We start from the raw sequence: 15,875 nt of genomic DNA, 5'->3' as shown, positions 1-15,875 counted from the left end.
GAGAAATGAGATCGGGGGAAAAATAAGAGCAGCCATAAAATGGCCTACCGGATTGCATGGCATTTTAGTGCATTTTGTTATAGGCAATGCAGACTGCAGTAGAATAATTCCTCACGTTTATTGCCCATGGCATGTAAAATGAGACAGTTTGTACTAAAAGTAACATATAAAATCTCTTCTGCTACCAAAAATAACAGGAGTCGAATTGTAGGAGATGTTTATTCCCAGCAACAAAATTTTCTGCTTTAATTTTCTTTCCTTTTTTGATATTAGAGACATTTGTTTTGTACCCATCAACCTATATGTGACACCGCTCGGCATTACTCACATATATTAGTTGGATCTGTGCTCCTGTGTGTCGGTGCCGCTAACAAAGTGGCTGCCAACAGCTCCGTATATGTGAGAAATTCCCTTCAAAGCCTGAATGTGAATTAGAGTTGATATAAAGAAGACCCGTCTGGTCTCCTGACTTGTCTCTGTTTATAAGTAAATACTCCTATTCCAATGGAATAACAATGCTGGAGCGTAGGGCTGGGCGGTATACCGGTTCATGCCGAATACCGGACTTTTTGGGCTGCACGATTAGAATTTTTCCCAAACCGCAATACCGGTTGGGCCCCTCCTTGGGAATGAATTATCAGCCCAGCGCAGCCCTGTCCCCACATCGGGGAACTAATCGTATGTTACCCGCCAGCGCTGTTCTGCTCCCCCCGCCAAATCATGTTACCTGCCAGTGCTGTTCTGCTCCCCCCCCAATTAATTATCAGCCCAGCGGGGTACTACTCACATATGTCACCCGCAAGCACTGCCCTCCTCCTCTTTGTTGCGGCCGCCGGCGCTGGAACTCTATACTGTACGCCAGTGGTCTCCAACATGCGGACCTCCAGATGTTGGAGACCACTGGCGTACGTCGGCCTTACGCTGGGGACGGGAACGTCGGACAGCCATCAGCCTATCACTGTCCGCAGCGATGTCCCGCCCCGGCCAGTGGTAGGCTGAGCCCACTGTCATGTAAGGAGCTCTGGCCGGCTTCTTACATGACAGTGGGCTCAGCCTATCACTGGCTGGGGCGGGACATCGCTGCGGACGGTGATAGGCTGATGGCTGTCCGACGTTCCAGTCCCAAGGAACAGCGTGAGGCCGACATAGGTAAGTTAAAGTTTATTTTCTTTATCTTTTGCAGCCCGGGCATAGGGATACAGCGTACAGCAGTGGTCTCAAACCTGCGGACCTCCAGCTGTTGCAAAACTACAACTCCCAGCATGCCGGGCATGCTCGAAGTTGTAGTTTTGCAACATCCGGAGGTCCGCAGGTTGGAGACCACTGGCGTACAGTATAGAGTTCCTGCGCCGGTGGCTGCAACAAAGAGGAGGAGGGCAGTGCTTGAGGGTGACATATGTGAGTAGTACCCAGCCGGGCTGATAATTAATTGACAGGTAACATGATTTGGGGGGAGAAATACAGTTATATACCATGGAACCTCCATAAGTTACAAAAATACTGTGATACACATATTTGGTCATACCGCCCAGCTCTACTGGAGCGTTGTTTCTTAGAACTCTGTGTTGTGCCGTTCCTCTGTCATTCCTCCTGGAAATATTTGAGTCGGCATTTTGTCTAGAGAGAGAAGTTTGTTCTCTTTATGGACAACTTGGGAATTTCTCTTTTCTCTTGAAGGTCTTGTTTTCTAAGTATTTTAAAACTTGTACATATTTGTATTTCTGGCCATGAATAGGAACAAAGCAGTGTCCAAAACACATCAGTGCTTTGGTCTTTTAAGAGAAACTCCATTATTATCCAGGCATGCTGGGAGTTGTAATTTTGCTACAGCTGGAGGTATCCACTTGGATTTAGAATTTGGAAATGGACCAAATACCGTATATACTCGAGTATAAGCCGACCCGAGTATAAGCCGAGACCCCTAAGTTCAACCCAAAATCCCAGGAAAAGTTATTGACTCGAGTATAAGCCTAGGGTGGGAAATACATCATCCCCCCCTGTCATCATCCAGACCCGTCATTAACATCCTCGTCATCATCCCCTTGTCATCATCCCACACATCCCCCCTTCATCATCCCCTTATCATCCCGCACATCCCCCCTTCATCATCCCCTTATCATCCCGCACATCCCCCCTTCATCATCCCCTTGTCATCATCCCACACATCCCCCCTTCATCATCCCCTTGTCATCATCCCACACATCCCCCCTTCATCATCCCCTTGTCATCATCCCACACATCCCCCCTTCAGCATCATCCCACCCCCCCCCTTCATCATCCTCTTGTCATCATCCCACACCCCCCCCCCCCCTTCATCATCCTCTTCTCATCATTCGCCCTCAGTGGTCTTCAACCTGCGGACCTCCAGAGGTTTCAAAACTACAACTCCCAGCAAGCCCGGGCAGCCATCGGCTGTCCGGGCTTGCTGGGAGTTGTAGTTTTGAAACCTCCGGAGGTCCGCAGGTTGAAGACCACTGCGGCCTTCGACATCATCCAGCCCCCTCTCACCCCCTTTAGTTCTTAGTACTCACCTCCGCTCGGCGCTGGTCCGGTCCTGCAGGACTGTCCGGTGAGGAGGTGGTCCGGTGAGGAGGTGGTCCGGGCTGCTATCTTCACCGGGGGCGCCTCTTCTCCGCGCTTCCGGACCGTAATAGAGGCGTTGCCTTGACAACGACGCAGAAGTACGTTGGCAATGAACGCACCTCTGCGTCGTTGTCAAGGCAACGTGACTATTCTGAGGCCGGGCCCGAAGCGCTTAGAAGAGGCCTCCCCGGTGAAGATAGCAGCCTGGAACCACTATCCCACCGGACCACCTCCTCACCGGACAGTCCTGCAGGACCGGACCAGCGCCGAGCGGAGGTGAGTACTAAGAACTAAAGGTGGTGAGAGGGGGCTGGATGATGTCGAAGGCCGCAGTGGTCTTCAACCTGCGGACCTCCGGAGGTTTCAAAACTACAACTCCCAGCAAGCCCGGACAGCCGATGGCTGCCCGGGCTTGCTGGGAGTTGTAGTTTTGAAACCTCTGGAGGTCCGCAGGTTGAAGACCACTGCGGGTGGGGGAGTTCACTCGAGTATAAGCCGAGGGGGGGTGTTTTCAGCACGAAAAATCGTGCTGAAAAACTCGGCTTATACTCGAGTATATACGGTAGGGCTTTTCTTGCCTATAATACGTGTGTAAACACTAAACAACCCAATGTGTGACCTCAGGTTCTCCACCTTGTAGGACATGTCCTCTAGGGGGTTACGCTTTATGTTTCTTTCAGCTCATGCTGTGCTTTTTAAAGGGAAACTGACAGATGGATCAACCCCTCTAACCTGAATATACAGGGGGTTAATGTTATTGATCCTGAGTACAACAATGTATTCTTTACCCCAAACCGTCCAACCGTCCCGAGAGATATAGCACAATATTACAATATGCAAATTAACTCTTAACTGCACTGGAGACGGGTCTATAGACTATCTGAGTCCTGTTCGCGCCACCCCACTCATCATCTCATCAGGGGATGAATATATATTCATCATATATTTTTTTTATTTTTATTTTTTATCAAATAAGTCTATTATTTTCAATAATAAACACACAGTTAATAAACAGCAAACATCAAAAACTGCAGACGCAGCTGCTTGAGAAGCATCAGCATAACATAAGCTTCAAACATTGCATTCCGTATATACTAGAGTATAAACCGTCCCGAATATAAGCTGAAGCCCCTATTTTCACCCCAAAAATCTAGGAAACGTTATTGACTCGACTATAAGCCTAGGGTGGGAAATGCATCATCTCCCCCCCTGTCCTCATCTAGACCCCCGTCATTAACACCCCCATCATCATCACCCTGTCATGATCATCCTTGTCATTATCCCCCCCGTCATTATCCCCCTCGTCATTATCCCCCTCGTCCTTATCAGGGAAATGGTAGGGCATATAATAGGGAGTAAATACGATGCATCATGAAATAAGGGTAAGAGGTGTACAAACTTTGACTGAGGAGGAGATCACCAAAATCAAACCTGTACATAGTGGTCGTCCATAAACAGGGTCTATCTCTACTGCTATAACTCAGTAATTCACCTCTGACTGTATTGGGATTGCAGCCAGGGTTGCCACGTTTGTGAGACCTAGCTGCTCTGTTTGACATTTCCTCGAATCTACTTATATGGTGGACATTAGCGATCCACTCTGTCAATGTTGGGGAGGTCGTTTGCATCCAGCGTAAAGGTATGAGAGATTTTGCTGCGGCCAAGAGCTGAGAAATCAACGATTTCTTGTTTGGGGAAAAACCCGGGGCAGGAAGACTAAGTAACACCATGGCAGGTGTAAATTTTAAAGCAGTGTGCGTAATGGAGGAAATGTTTGATTCAGTGACTCTCCAGTAAGAGATGCAAATGAGTTCCTACATGTGCATGACAACGCCAACAGAGGTTTAACTCTTATCAGGTTGTGATTTTGGAAAAATGTGGGCGTCTTGTACCATCTCAAGACCACTATATAGTAGGATTCTTGTAACCTGACACAACGTGAAAAGCCGTGAGAATATTTGAGAATGGTCTCAGCCTCTGTGAACGTGAGACCCAGTTCTTTCACTCAGGAATCAATAAATTGCGGCTTATAGTGATCCCGAGGAGGGGTAACAAATATGTGAAATAATAAGAACCTTTTAACAGTCGGTGATGTTGATAACATGGATTCAAATGTAGTGAGACTTCTCAGTGGGGTGAATCTTTCAAGAAACCAGGAGCAACACCCCTTATAATGATTTACATGAAGAAAGGAGAGGCGCCGACTTGGGAATAACGAGCACATTTTCTCATCAGTTGGCGACACTACATAGGGGTGAATATTTATGGGGCAGTGCAAACCGGACCCAGGGGACAGTGTCAGAGATGCAAATAATCTTTAGATTCGCCTCCAGTGCATTTAAAGGGGTATTCCAGGCAAAAACATCTTATCCCCTATCGAAAGGATAGGGGATAAGATGTCTGATCACGGGGGGCCGGCTGCTGGGACCCCCCGGGATCTCCCTGCAGCAGCCTGTATTCTATGCTTAGCTGCGTCTGAAGTTTCAGAAACCTCCGGGCTTCCGAGACAGGGACGTGACGTCACGTCACGCCCCCTCCATTCATTTCTATGGGAGGGGACGTAATGGCCGCAACACCCCCTCCCATAGACATGAATGGAGGGAGTGTGGCGTGACGTCACGTCCCTGTCTCAGAAGCCCGGGGTTTTTTGAAACTTCAGACGCAGCTAAGCATAGAATGCGGACTGCTGCAAGGAGATTGCGGGGGGTCCCAGCGGCAGGCCCCCCGCAATCAGACACCTTATCTCCTCTCCTTTCGATAGGGAATAAGATGTGTTTGCCCAGAATACCCCTTTAAGAGTTAATTTACATATTGCAAGATTGTGCTCTATCTTAGAGATGACTGAACAGATTGCGGTAAGGAATACATTGTTTTACCCAGCATCACCCACACAAACATGTAAATTCAGGTTAGTGGGTTTAATGCATTTGTTAGTTCCCCTTTAAGGTATGTTCATATGTACTACATAAGCTGCAGATTATATTTGCTGCCGGTAAGTTCATAATATATAGTTTGTGTGAACGTACCCTTGAGACTTGTAAGCCAAGCCCTCATGGGCCGGGACCTGTCATTTAGCAACCATTCACACTACATGTTTGTGTTTGAGCCTCTTGTTTCAGGTCCATTGTACTTGCGTTTGTGTTATATGTATTTTAACCCCTTATCATATGTACAGCGCCCTGGTACAAAGGGCGTTCATTAAAAAAAACTATATCCTTGAAGGTACTTTTGGTGTGTGTATATATATATATATATATATATATATATATATATTTATTTTTTTATTTTTTTTGTGTAGGGGGAACTTTAATTTGGAACACTGAATAAACCAGCTATAGACTAAATATAAGTTCAGATGAGGTTTGCCTTTGGCGGAGATTAAGGACACATCCAGCTTCATTTTGTTGGCCAAGACTCTATAGTTCTTTTTCTCAGAAGTTTTGACTTTGTTCCATAATGCATGGCTGCAGGAGCGCTGCACACACTATTTGGTGGTTGCTATTGATTGATGTAGGAGATGTTGGGCTTCATTTTATCTTTCCTTTTGTGGCCACAGGAGAAAAAACTTAGAGAGTCTGATAGATATTATCAGTAACAAAACTCTCTTAAATTTTACCCCGAAAAAAAAACCTGTACGATGGAAAAGGAAGCTTAGCGGCAAAACAAGAGTATAGGATGAATCTTCCTTTAAAAAAAAAAGAGAAAATAGAAGGTTAAGAAATCCCTAAAATTAGTTTTATGGAGATCTGTAACTGGGTGGTTAAATCTAGGCTGCTGGTTTTGAGTAATGTTTTTAAAGGGTCTGGAAATGCAACATTCCGGATAGTTTTAGGTTTTATTGCTACTTTTTAACGATAATATATGAGACATGAGAGGCTTTTGGCTGCTTAACTGCCTCTGGACCTTTTGTACAAAAAAAAAAATATTTTTGCCACCTTTTGTGCAAATTTTTTTAAAAATTGCATAATTATATATGCGGAACATCACAGGATTCACATATAAGGGGGAATTTTTGTCCTATTCTGACCCCTATAACTTTTTTATTTCTCCTTTTATAAGGGCCTGTGTTAGGGCATATTTTTTTGTGGTAGTTTTTATCTGTAGTTTTTAACAGTACCATTTTTGCTTGGATGGGACTTTTTGATCGCTTTTTTTATTTATTTTTTTTTTTAAATTAAATTCAGGAGTTACTAACTACCTGATACATGTGGCTCAGCAGCTGCCCCAAACAAAAACTACAACTCCTAGCATGTTGGACTAAATAGTATAGGTTAGTGTTTCCCAACCAGGGGTGTCTCCAGCTGTTGCAAAACTACAACTCCCAGCATGCCCGGACAGCCGTTGGCTGTCCGGGCATGCTGAGAGTTGTAGTTTTGCAACAGCTGGAGGCGCTCTGGTTGGGAAATTCTGGTATAGGTTATGGTGCAACATTTCCGAGAGTTGGAGAATTGGTTGGATAAATACCGGCCATTGCATTGCCGGTACTTTTAATATAAAAATACTGTCAGTGTGGCCAAAATACCAACAGTGAGGGTAATATTCCGGCCAGGTGGCATCCCTACTCTGGACCTAAGGGCAGCCACTACCAGCAAAGGGCCCATGTATAAGAACAATACACAGGTTCATTGGTTTCACTTTTACTAATATAATGACGGTGGATTACAGTCAAGGATCACCGTCTTTGTGTATTTTGAGAAAATCCCGCATTGCTGAACCAATCCACTGTTAATAGTGACACATGAAAGAGAATCACCTTTTGTGGCGCGTTGTGATGTCACAGCAGCTTAGCCCATGGTAACAAACGGTTACCTTACTATAGTTTACTTGTGATGTCACCTCATCGGAGCAAGCACTTGGTTGTGATGTCACAGTAGTTAACTGTCAGATTTTCCTTGTAATGTCTCAACAGTGCACGTGACTGAAACCTCACTTTGATGTCACATCCGCTGACCTAACGGAAACACCCATGTGATGTCACAACAGGTCACCTGACTGGAATCCCCTTGTGATATTACAGTCAGGGTTGCCACGCAGCCAGTATTTTACCAGCGCAGGCGGTATTTTAATGCCTCTGCCGGTAATTTTGTAGAGAAAATATGCAAAAGTCAGTATTTTTTTTTTAGGAAAGAGCCCCCAGCCACTGTGGACAGAATCAAATGATGCGCCCTTAGCTCTGCTTCCCTGGCCCTGCAATAGAGTATGGCATGGGAGGGATCAATTTAAATGATTAAAGAAGTCTCATGCCCGATCAGTACAGAAGAACTTATCCTCCCTCCATTCTCTATGGGATAGCCAAAAATGGCCAAACGCCTCTCCCGTAGAGAGATATGGAGGGAGTGTGGCAGCCCACACTTCTGGCGGGGTTCGTGACGCGCCACTCTGTGGGAGAGCCAGGGCTAGAGGGGACAAATCAAGTGGAATGGTTATGGCACAAGGGGATCAGTGGAAAGGGGGGTGATGAATCAATTAGAATGGTTATGATACAGGGTTCGGAGGGTGGGAATCAATTGAAATGAGTAAAGAGTATGGCACGGGGGGAGGAATCAGCTGGAATGATTATGGCACAGGGGGATCGGAGTGGGGGGGGATGGGATTAATGTGATCACACATATATAATTAATTATGCCAATTAGAATGGAAGGTATTTTTGGGCAAGAAAGGTGGTAACCTTAGCGGTCCCCCATGATTCACTCTTACCCGGGTCCCCATGAGTTGTGAATCCACCCCTGCCCCCTGCTGTGGACCTCACTGCCAGGATGAGGAGTTCATTTGCTGACGTTGGGCTGGTACATGACATGAAGTGTCTGGACATGGGCGGAGCTTCCTGTGATGTCTCGCATATATAATTAATTATGCAAATTAGCACGGATGTTATCTTTTTGCAAGACAGGTGTCAACCCTAATTACAGTGGTGCATCTGACTAAAACTCCCATGCGCTGTAACAGCTCATCTGACTGGAATCTGCATGTTATCTCCCATGTGATGTCACAGCAGTTCATCTTACTGAAACCTTTTTGTGAAGCCACCATTGTTGACTGAAACCCCCTTGTGATGTCCCTATAGAGGCCTGAAACCCCTTTATGAAGCTACTATAGCTGACTGAAACCCTGTTATTAAGCCACCGTAGCTTACAGAAACCCCCTAGTGATGTTACCATACTTAACTAAAACCCCCTAGTGATGTTACCATACCTAACTAAAACCCCCTTGTGTGTGTATCTATAGCTGACTGAAACGCCCTTGTGAAATCACTATATAGCAGACTGGAACCACCTTGTGATGTCCCTATAGCTGACTGGAACCACTTTGTGATGTCCTTATAGCTGACTGGAACCACCTTGTCATGTCCCTATAGATGACTGGAACCACCTTGTCATGTCCCTATAGATGACTGGAACCACCTTGTGATGTCCCTATAGCTGACTGGAACCACCTTGTGATATCACCATAGATGACTGGAACCACCTTGTGATGTCCCTATAGCTGACTGGAACCACCTTGTGATATCACCATAGAAGACTGGAACCACTGTGTGATGTCACTATAGCTGACTGGAACCACCTTGTGATATCACCATAGATGACTGGAACCACCTTGTGATGTCCCTATAGCTGACTGGAACCACCTTGTGATGTCCCTATAGCTGACTGGAACCACCTTGTGATGTCCCTATAGCTGACTGGAACCACCTTGTGATGTCCCTATAGCTGACTGGAACCACCTTGTGATGTCCCTATAGCTGACTGGAACCACCTTGTGATGTCCCTATAGCTGACTGGAACCACCTTGTGATGTCCCTATAGCTGACTGGAACCACCTTGTGATATCACCATAGGTGACTGGAACCCCTTTTTGATGTCCCCAAAGCTGACTCAAACCCCTTTGTTATTTCGACATAGCTGACTGATACTCTCTTGTTTTTATTCAGGGGCAGACACCAACGATTGGGGTCTCAGGGCTTTTTCAGCTCTTATTTGGATTACAGATGCATTCTAGACATCACCTCCTTCATTGCTTACCGCTATACCGGCCCATCAGTAAATGTGAGACACGGTTGGAAATGAGTAGATCTCTCTTGTTTGTTGGTCTAATAGACAGCATGGAGCTCTATATTTTTGGGTAGCAGTAGGAGCCCCCTTGTCCACCCCTGGACTTTAGTAGTAAGCGGTATAAAGAAGCCCCACGTTCAGAGAATACATGGAGTAGTTAATCTCATAATTTTCATAATGTGACACTTCTGGAATTCTATTTAGGCCGGTTTGAAGGAATTGCTCTGTAATATATAACATTTCAGCCAACAATGAATCCATTCCCCTTGTGTTTGGATTGGTGCAGTTGTTTTGTTTATATTTTTGCATAGGCACTGTATTAACCCCATCCTTACATAGCGCTAATGTAATACCCATCCGCTATACTAATAATACAATGCATCATCTGAGACTGAGTGACACTTTATATAATGGATCGCTATGACCTGCATAAGCCAGGTTCACCAGCTAAATATCCCTCCACACCCATGCAGCCGTGCTGTAATGACATGGACTCTTTAAAATCTGTGCGTGACGTATATTAGGTCTGTACGAAATATCGCAATCAAATTGTGATTTTTGCAAATTGCAATATGGGAAAATTTGTGATTACCTACGGTGGTGGCCCGATATCATGTACACACACCCGGTCTAAGGCTGGAGCCGCTACTGAAATGTAACTGTTAAGTCAGTGTTTCCCAACCAGGGTTCCTCCAGCTGTTGCAAAACAACAACTCCCAGCATGCCCGGACAGCCGAAGGCTGTCCAGGCATGCTGGGAGTTGTAGTTTTGCAACAGCTGGAGGAACCCTGGTTAGGAAACACTGTCTTTAATAATAGGGGCACCTTTGGCTGTCCTGGCATGCTGGGAGTTCCGGGCATGCTGGGAGTTGTAGTTTTGCAACAGCTGGAGGAACCCTGGTTGGGAAACACTGTCTTTAATAATAGGGGCACCTTTGGCTGTCCTGGCATGCTGGGAGTTGTAGCTTTGCAACAGCTGGAGACATCCGGGTTGGGAAACACTGTCCTAAGGAATAATAGGGGTACAGGGGAAACATAAAAACCCTGATGCTCACCTAGCCCTGGTGCCCGAATGTCTACCGCAGATCCCATTCTCCTCAGTGTCTTCTATATGCTTCTTACTAGCAGCTGGTTTGGATGTGACTTTAGGGGGGGATGTGACTGGGGGAGAGGTGATATTGGGAGATTGACATGAAATGGGCAGGCGGGTCATGAAATGGCTGGGTGGGGGGGAATGTGAAATTGGGGAATAGAAATAAAATGGTGGAGATTGGACATAAAATTGGGGGATTTCACCATTTGTTTAATATATATAAAAATTGCAATATTTACCTACATATTCCCAAATTTTCCCTAAATCATGCAGCCCATACGTATATCAGTGAAGGACAAGGGGGGCTCTCTGCCTCGGCTTCCTCAGTGATCTGCTTGGATGTTTTCTCTGGTGGAGTTGCACTTAAGACTGAAGAGTGCGGGAACAATAGCTGGGAGGCAGAAATACTATTGACAAGGAAGAGTCTGTCTGAATTTCACTGTGTCTGTAAACAACAATTGATTGAGGCGAGCGCGACCTGTCAGGGAACATCAGCCGCACATTCACCAAAGAAAGACGGAGCCGAGCCCCGGTCTACCAAGAGCAGTTCTTATTCCTGGCTGCCCGGCGCTGTGTGTCATCATTTCTGCATCAATATTCTTTACATTGAATTGTTAGGTGATCGCACAGATCTCACTTTTTTATTTTCTAAACAATTTATTATCTCTTTGATACAATGTGCAGAATGACATAAATGTGCTCCAGAAATCATTTACATTCATGAGTATAACTGGCTGGAGTGCTTTAACCCTTTAAGGACTCAGGGTTTTTCCTTTTTTGCACTTTCGTTTTTTCCTCCTTACCTTTAAAAAAAATCATAATTCTTTCACTTTTCCACCTAAAAAACCATTTGATGGCTTTTTTTTTTTCACCACCAATTCTACTTTTGCAGTGACATTAGTCATTTTACCCAAAAATCTACGGCAAAATGGAAAAAAAATCATTGTGCAACAAAATTGAAGAAAAAAATGCCATTTTGTAACTTTTGGGGGCTTCCGTTTCTATGCAGTACATTTTTCGGTAAAAATGACACTTTATCGTTATACTGTAGGTCCATACGGTTAAAATAATACCCTACTTATATAGGTTTGATTGTGTCGTACTTCTGGAAAAAATCATAACTACATGCACGAAAATGTATACGTTTTAAATTGTCATTTTCTGACCCCTATAACTTTATTTTCCTCGTAAGGGGCGGTATGAGGGCTCATTTTTTGCGCCGTGATCGGAAGTTTTCAGCTGTACTATTTTTGTATTGATTGGGCTTTTTGATCGCTTTTTATTAATTTTTTCATTATAGAAAAAGTGATCAAAAATATGCTATAACAATATATTTTTATAATTCAGACATTTTCGTATACGGCGATACCACATATGTTTATTTTTATTTACACTTTTTTATTTTTATTTTTATTTTTTATGGGAAAAGGGGGGTGGTTCAAACTTTTATAAGGGAAGGGGTTAAATGATCTTTAACTTTTTTTTTCACTTTTTTTTTTTTTTTTGCTGCGTTTTAGCCCCCTCTAGTGGCAATAATACAACACTAACTGATCTTTTACATCGATCTGTTATCTCATAGGATAACATTGATCAATGATTCTGTGCCTTGACTGCTCATGCCTGGATCTCAGGCACTGAGCAGCCATTCGGCGATCGGACATGCAGGAGGAAGTTAAGGGCCCTCCTTGTGTCCTCTAGCTGTTTAGGATGCCACGATTTTGCCGTGGTGGGCCCAAACATCCCACTGAGCTAGTTGGGACCAGTTTACTTTCACTTTAGACGCAGCGATCAACTTTGAACGCCGCATCTAAAGGAATTATAGTGCGCGGCACCGCGATCAGTGCCACGTGCCATTAGCCACGGGACTCGGGCGTTGTTAGAGGCCGGGCCCAACCCGCTATGAAGCGGGGCCACGCCCTACATCCTTAAGGGGTTTAAGAGTACCTGTCATTAAATCATATTTTCTAAACTAATTCGTATTATAGTCCCTGACTATGCCTAACACCCCTCCTGCCCATTCTTTTTTTCCCTAGCTTTAGAATGCTCTGTATCATACCTTTCCCCTTGCTCTCTTTGTGTGAGCTCCCGGCAGGAGAAAGGGGTCATTCCCCGGCAGGCACAATGTCGGTGAAGCCTGCGATAGCTGTGCCTCCCCATGCCCTGCATGCACTTCCTGAGCTTGGTCTCCTGCCAGGCCTGGTGGAGACCAAACTAACTGTTTGACTTGTGCAGAGAACAGAACAGAGCCACCTAGTGGCCATTTTTTCAATCACAATAAAAACATATAGAGGGAGATTTATCAAGGGCTTTACAGGTGAGAGATGCTGGCCGGGGAGCACAGCCGTCCGGCTCACATTAATATGGAATCATGGCACTGTGATATGAAATTACAGTGCCATGATTTCATATTTCCCCAGCCACCCTCCAGCATCTACCACCCGCCCACTAGCTGTTGGAAGACTACAACTACCAGCATGCCCTTACAGTGAGGACATGCTGGGAGTTGTAGTTGCAACAGCTAGCAGGCAGGTGGGAGATGTTGCCGGGGAGACATTTTAACACCAGGGTGCCTCCAGCTGTTGCTAAACTACAACTCCCATCACGGGAGTTGTAGTTTAGGAACAGCGAGACTCCAGCTGGTGCTTAACTGGAGGCTCGCTGTTGTTAAATTACAACTCCAATCATTCCCAGACAGCCAAAGGCTGTCTTGAAATGATAGGAGGCATAGTTTAGCAACAGCTGGAGGCTCCCCGTTTGGAAAAACCCTGCTTTATGGGCGTTCTCCCCAGGGGAGAGCACCATAAATCTACTAACCATTTTTTTTTGTGTTTGTTTTTCTTTTCCTTTTAGTTCCGTGTATGCAGAGGACTACTTCGGATTCGGTGGACTACAACGGTGGACTTTTTTTTACAGTTTATAAAATGGTTAACATGGGCTTGTGGGGGAGTGTTTTTTGGAATAAAAGTTTTTTAAAAGCGTGTTGCTTTTTTAAAATGTACTTTACAGGCTTAGTAGTGAAAGCCGTATTATAGACGGAGTCCATTACTAAGCCCAGGGCTTAGCGATAGCCCAATTACAGTTAGCGCTAACCTCCAATTATTTCCCCGGTACCCACCGACACAGGGGTGTCCGGAAAAACTAGTACCAACAGGCCCGGAGCTTTTAAAATGGGGCTTCTGGGCCTAGGCGGGCGTTATTTATGCTGGGGGAGGGCCAGTGGATGAGGACCATTGTTACTGGCCCTCCCCAGCCTAAATAACGCCAGCCTGATACCGCCTAGGCCCAGGAATGCCATTTTTGAGGCTCCGAGCCTGTTGGTACCGGCTCTTCCCGACACCCCTGTGGTCGTGGGTACCGGCGTATTAATCAGGGGTTAGCGATAGCTGTTTTTGGGGCTAACGCTAAGCCCCGGCTTAGTAATGGACTCGTCTATACGACGGCATCCACTACCAAGCCTGTAAAGTAAATTAAAAGAAAACACGTGTTAAAAAAAACTTTAATTCCCAAAAGAACACTCCCCCACAAGCCCTCGTTAACCATTTTATTAATATTTAACCATTAATATTAACCGTAGTCCACCAAATCCAAAGTAGTTCTCTGCATACACGGATCTGAAATGAGAAGGAAAAAAACACTCCAAAAAATGTGTTAGTACATTTAGGGGGAAAAAAGTGGTAAACAAATAATGTAATAAACACACAGATATATTATGGGAATGGTTGGTGATATTAACTTCCTGTTTGTGGCACATTAGTATATGTGAGGGGGGAAACTCTTCAAGATGGGTGGTGACCATGGTGGCCATTTTGAAAAACAATGATGTGCCTGGTTTTAACGTAACTTTATTCTTTCAGGAGTTATTTACAAGTTTCTGACCACTTATAAAATGTATTCAATGTGCTGCCCATTGTGTTGGATTGTCAATGCAACCCTCTTCTCCCACTCTTCACACACTGATAGCAACACCGCAGGAGAAATGCTAGCACAGGCTTCCTGTATCCATAGTTTCAGGTACTGCCGAATGGACAAAACAAAAATTGGAACAGGACCCTCCGTTTACGCAGAAGAACTCGCTTACCAAAGCAACTATGATAAATGTCCCCCATAAAGACTTAGAATTTTAACACCAAGTACCGTATATACTCAAGTATAAGCCGAGTTTCTCAGCACGATTTTGCGTGCTGAAAACGCCCCCATCGGCTTATACTCGAGTGAACGAAAAAAGCTTCTGGCTTATCTGTGAGGGGATGGGCCAGGCGATCCATCTTCGGCCATCCATGCTGCAGGGACCGTCCAGTGGGGAGGGTTAGTCGTTCCAGGCTGTCCATCTTCACCGGGAGGCCCTCTTCTCCGCTCTGGGCCGACCCCGAACTAGTGATGCTGCATTGACGCCTTCGCGTAGGGACGTCACGGACGTCCCTGTGCCTCGTCTTCAACGCAACGTCATTAGTCCGTGGCTGGCCCGGAGAAGAGGGCCTCCCGGTGAAGATGGACAGCCCGGAACGACTAACCCTCCCCACTTGACAGTCCCTGCAGCATAGATGGCCAAAGATGGATGTCCCGGACTAGCTCACCCTTCCACAACTCGGGAGGTGAGTAGAAAACAAAAGGGGATCTGGATGATGAAGGGATTGACAGGCGGGGATGATGAAGGGGGGGGGATTATGACGACGAGGGTGATGATGACAGGGGTGATGATGATGGGTGTCTGGATGATGACAGGGGGGGATGATTTCCCACCCTAGGCTTATAGTCGAGTCAATAACTTTTCCTAGGTTTTTGGGGTGAAATTCTGGGCCATGACTTATATTCTGAACAGCTAATACTCGAGTATATACGGTAAATAGCAAAGTGCCTTATAATTACAAAAGTAGCAATATATCAAAAGTTTAATTTGGTGACAGGTACTCTTTTTAAGCGAAGAACGCAGTCTACTAGTGCTGATTTACCCATACAGAGTGGTAGCATCTTATGTAGAGGCTCATCTTATATGCAGGATTATGTTCTGAATGATATGAGGACCCCTAGTGGTCTTTTTTTTTTTTTTTTTATAAGCCATGATGTCTCTAAAAAAAGGAGATACATTTTTTTTAAATGCTTTGCTAAGGATCACAATATATCAACAGTTTTTAAATCTGACAGTGCTTAGCT

General features: G+C 45.2%; 1 protein-coding gene across 1 annotated transcript in view; it reads left to right on the top strand.

Moving 5' to 3' along the window:
* Positions 1-15,875, top strand: part of MRPL39 (mitochondrial ribosomal protein L39) — a 111,182-nt gene that overhangs the window by 87,892 nt on the left and 7,415 nt on the right. The window lies entirely within an intron of this gene.

This window comes from Hyla sarda, chromosome 2, assembly GCF_029499605.1.
Source record: "Hyla sarda isolate aHylSar1 chromosome 2, aHylSar1.hap1, whole genome shotgun sequence".
NCBI classification, from domain to species: Eukaryota; Metazoa; Chordata; class Amphibia; order Anura; family Hylidae; genus Hyla; species Hyla sarda.
The sequence above is the reverse complement of the archived record's forward strand: the minus strand, read 5'-3'. Positions and strand labels throughout refer to the sequence as shown.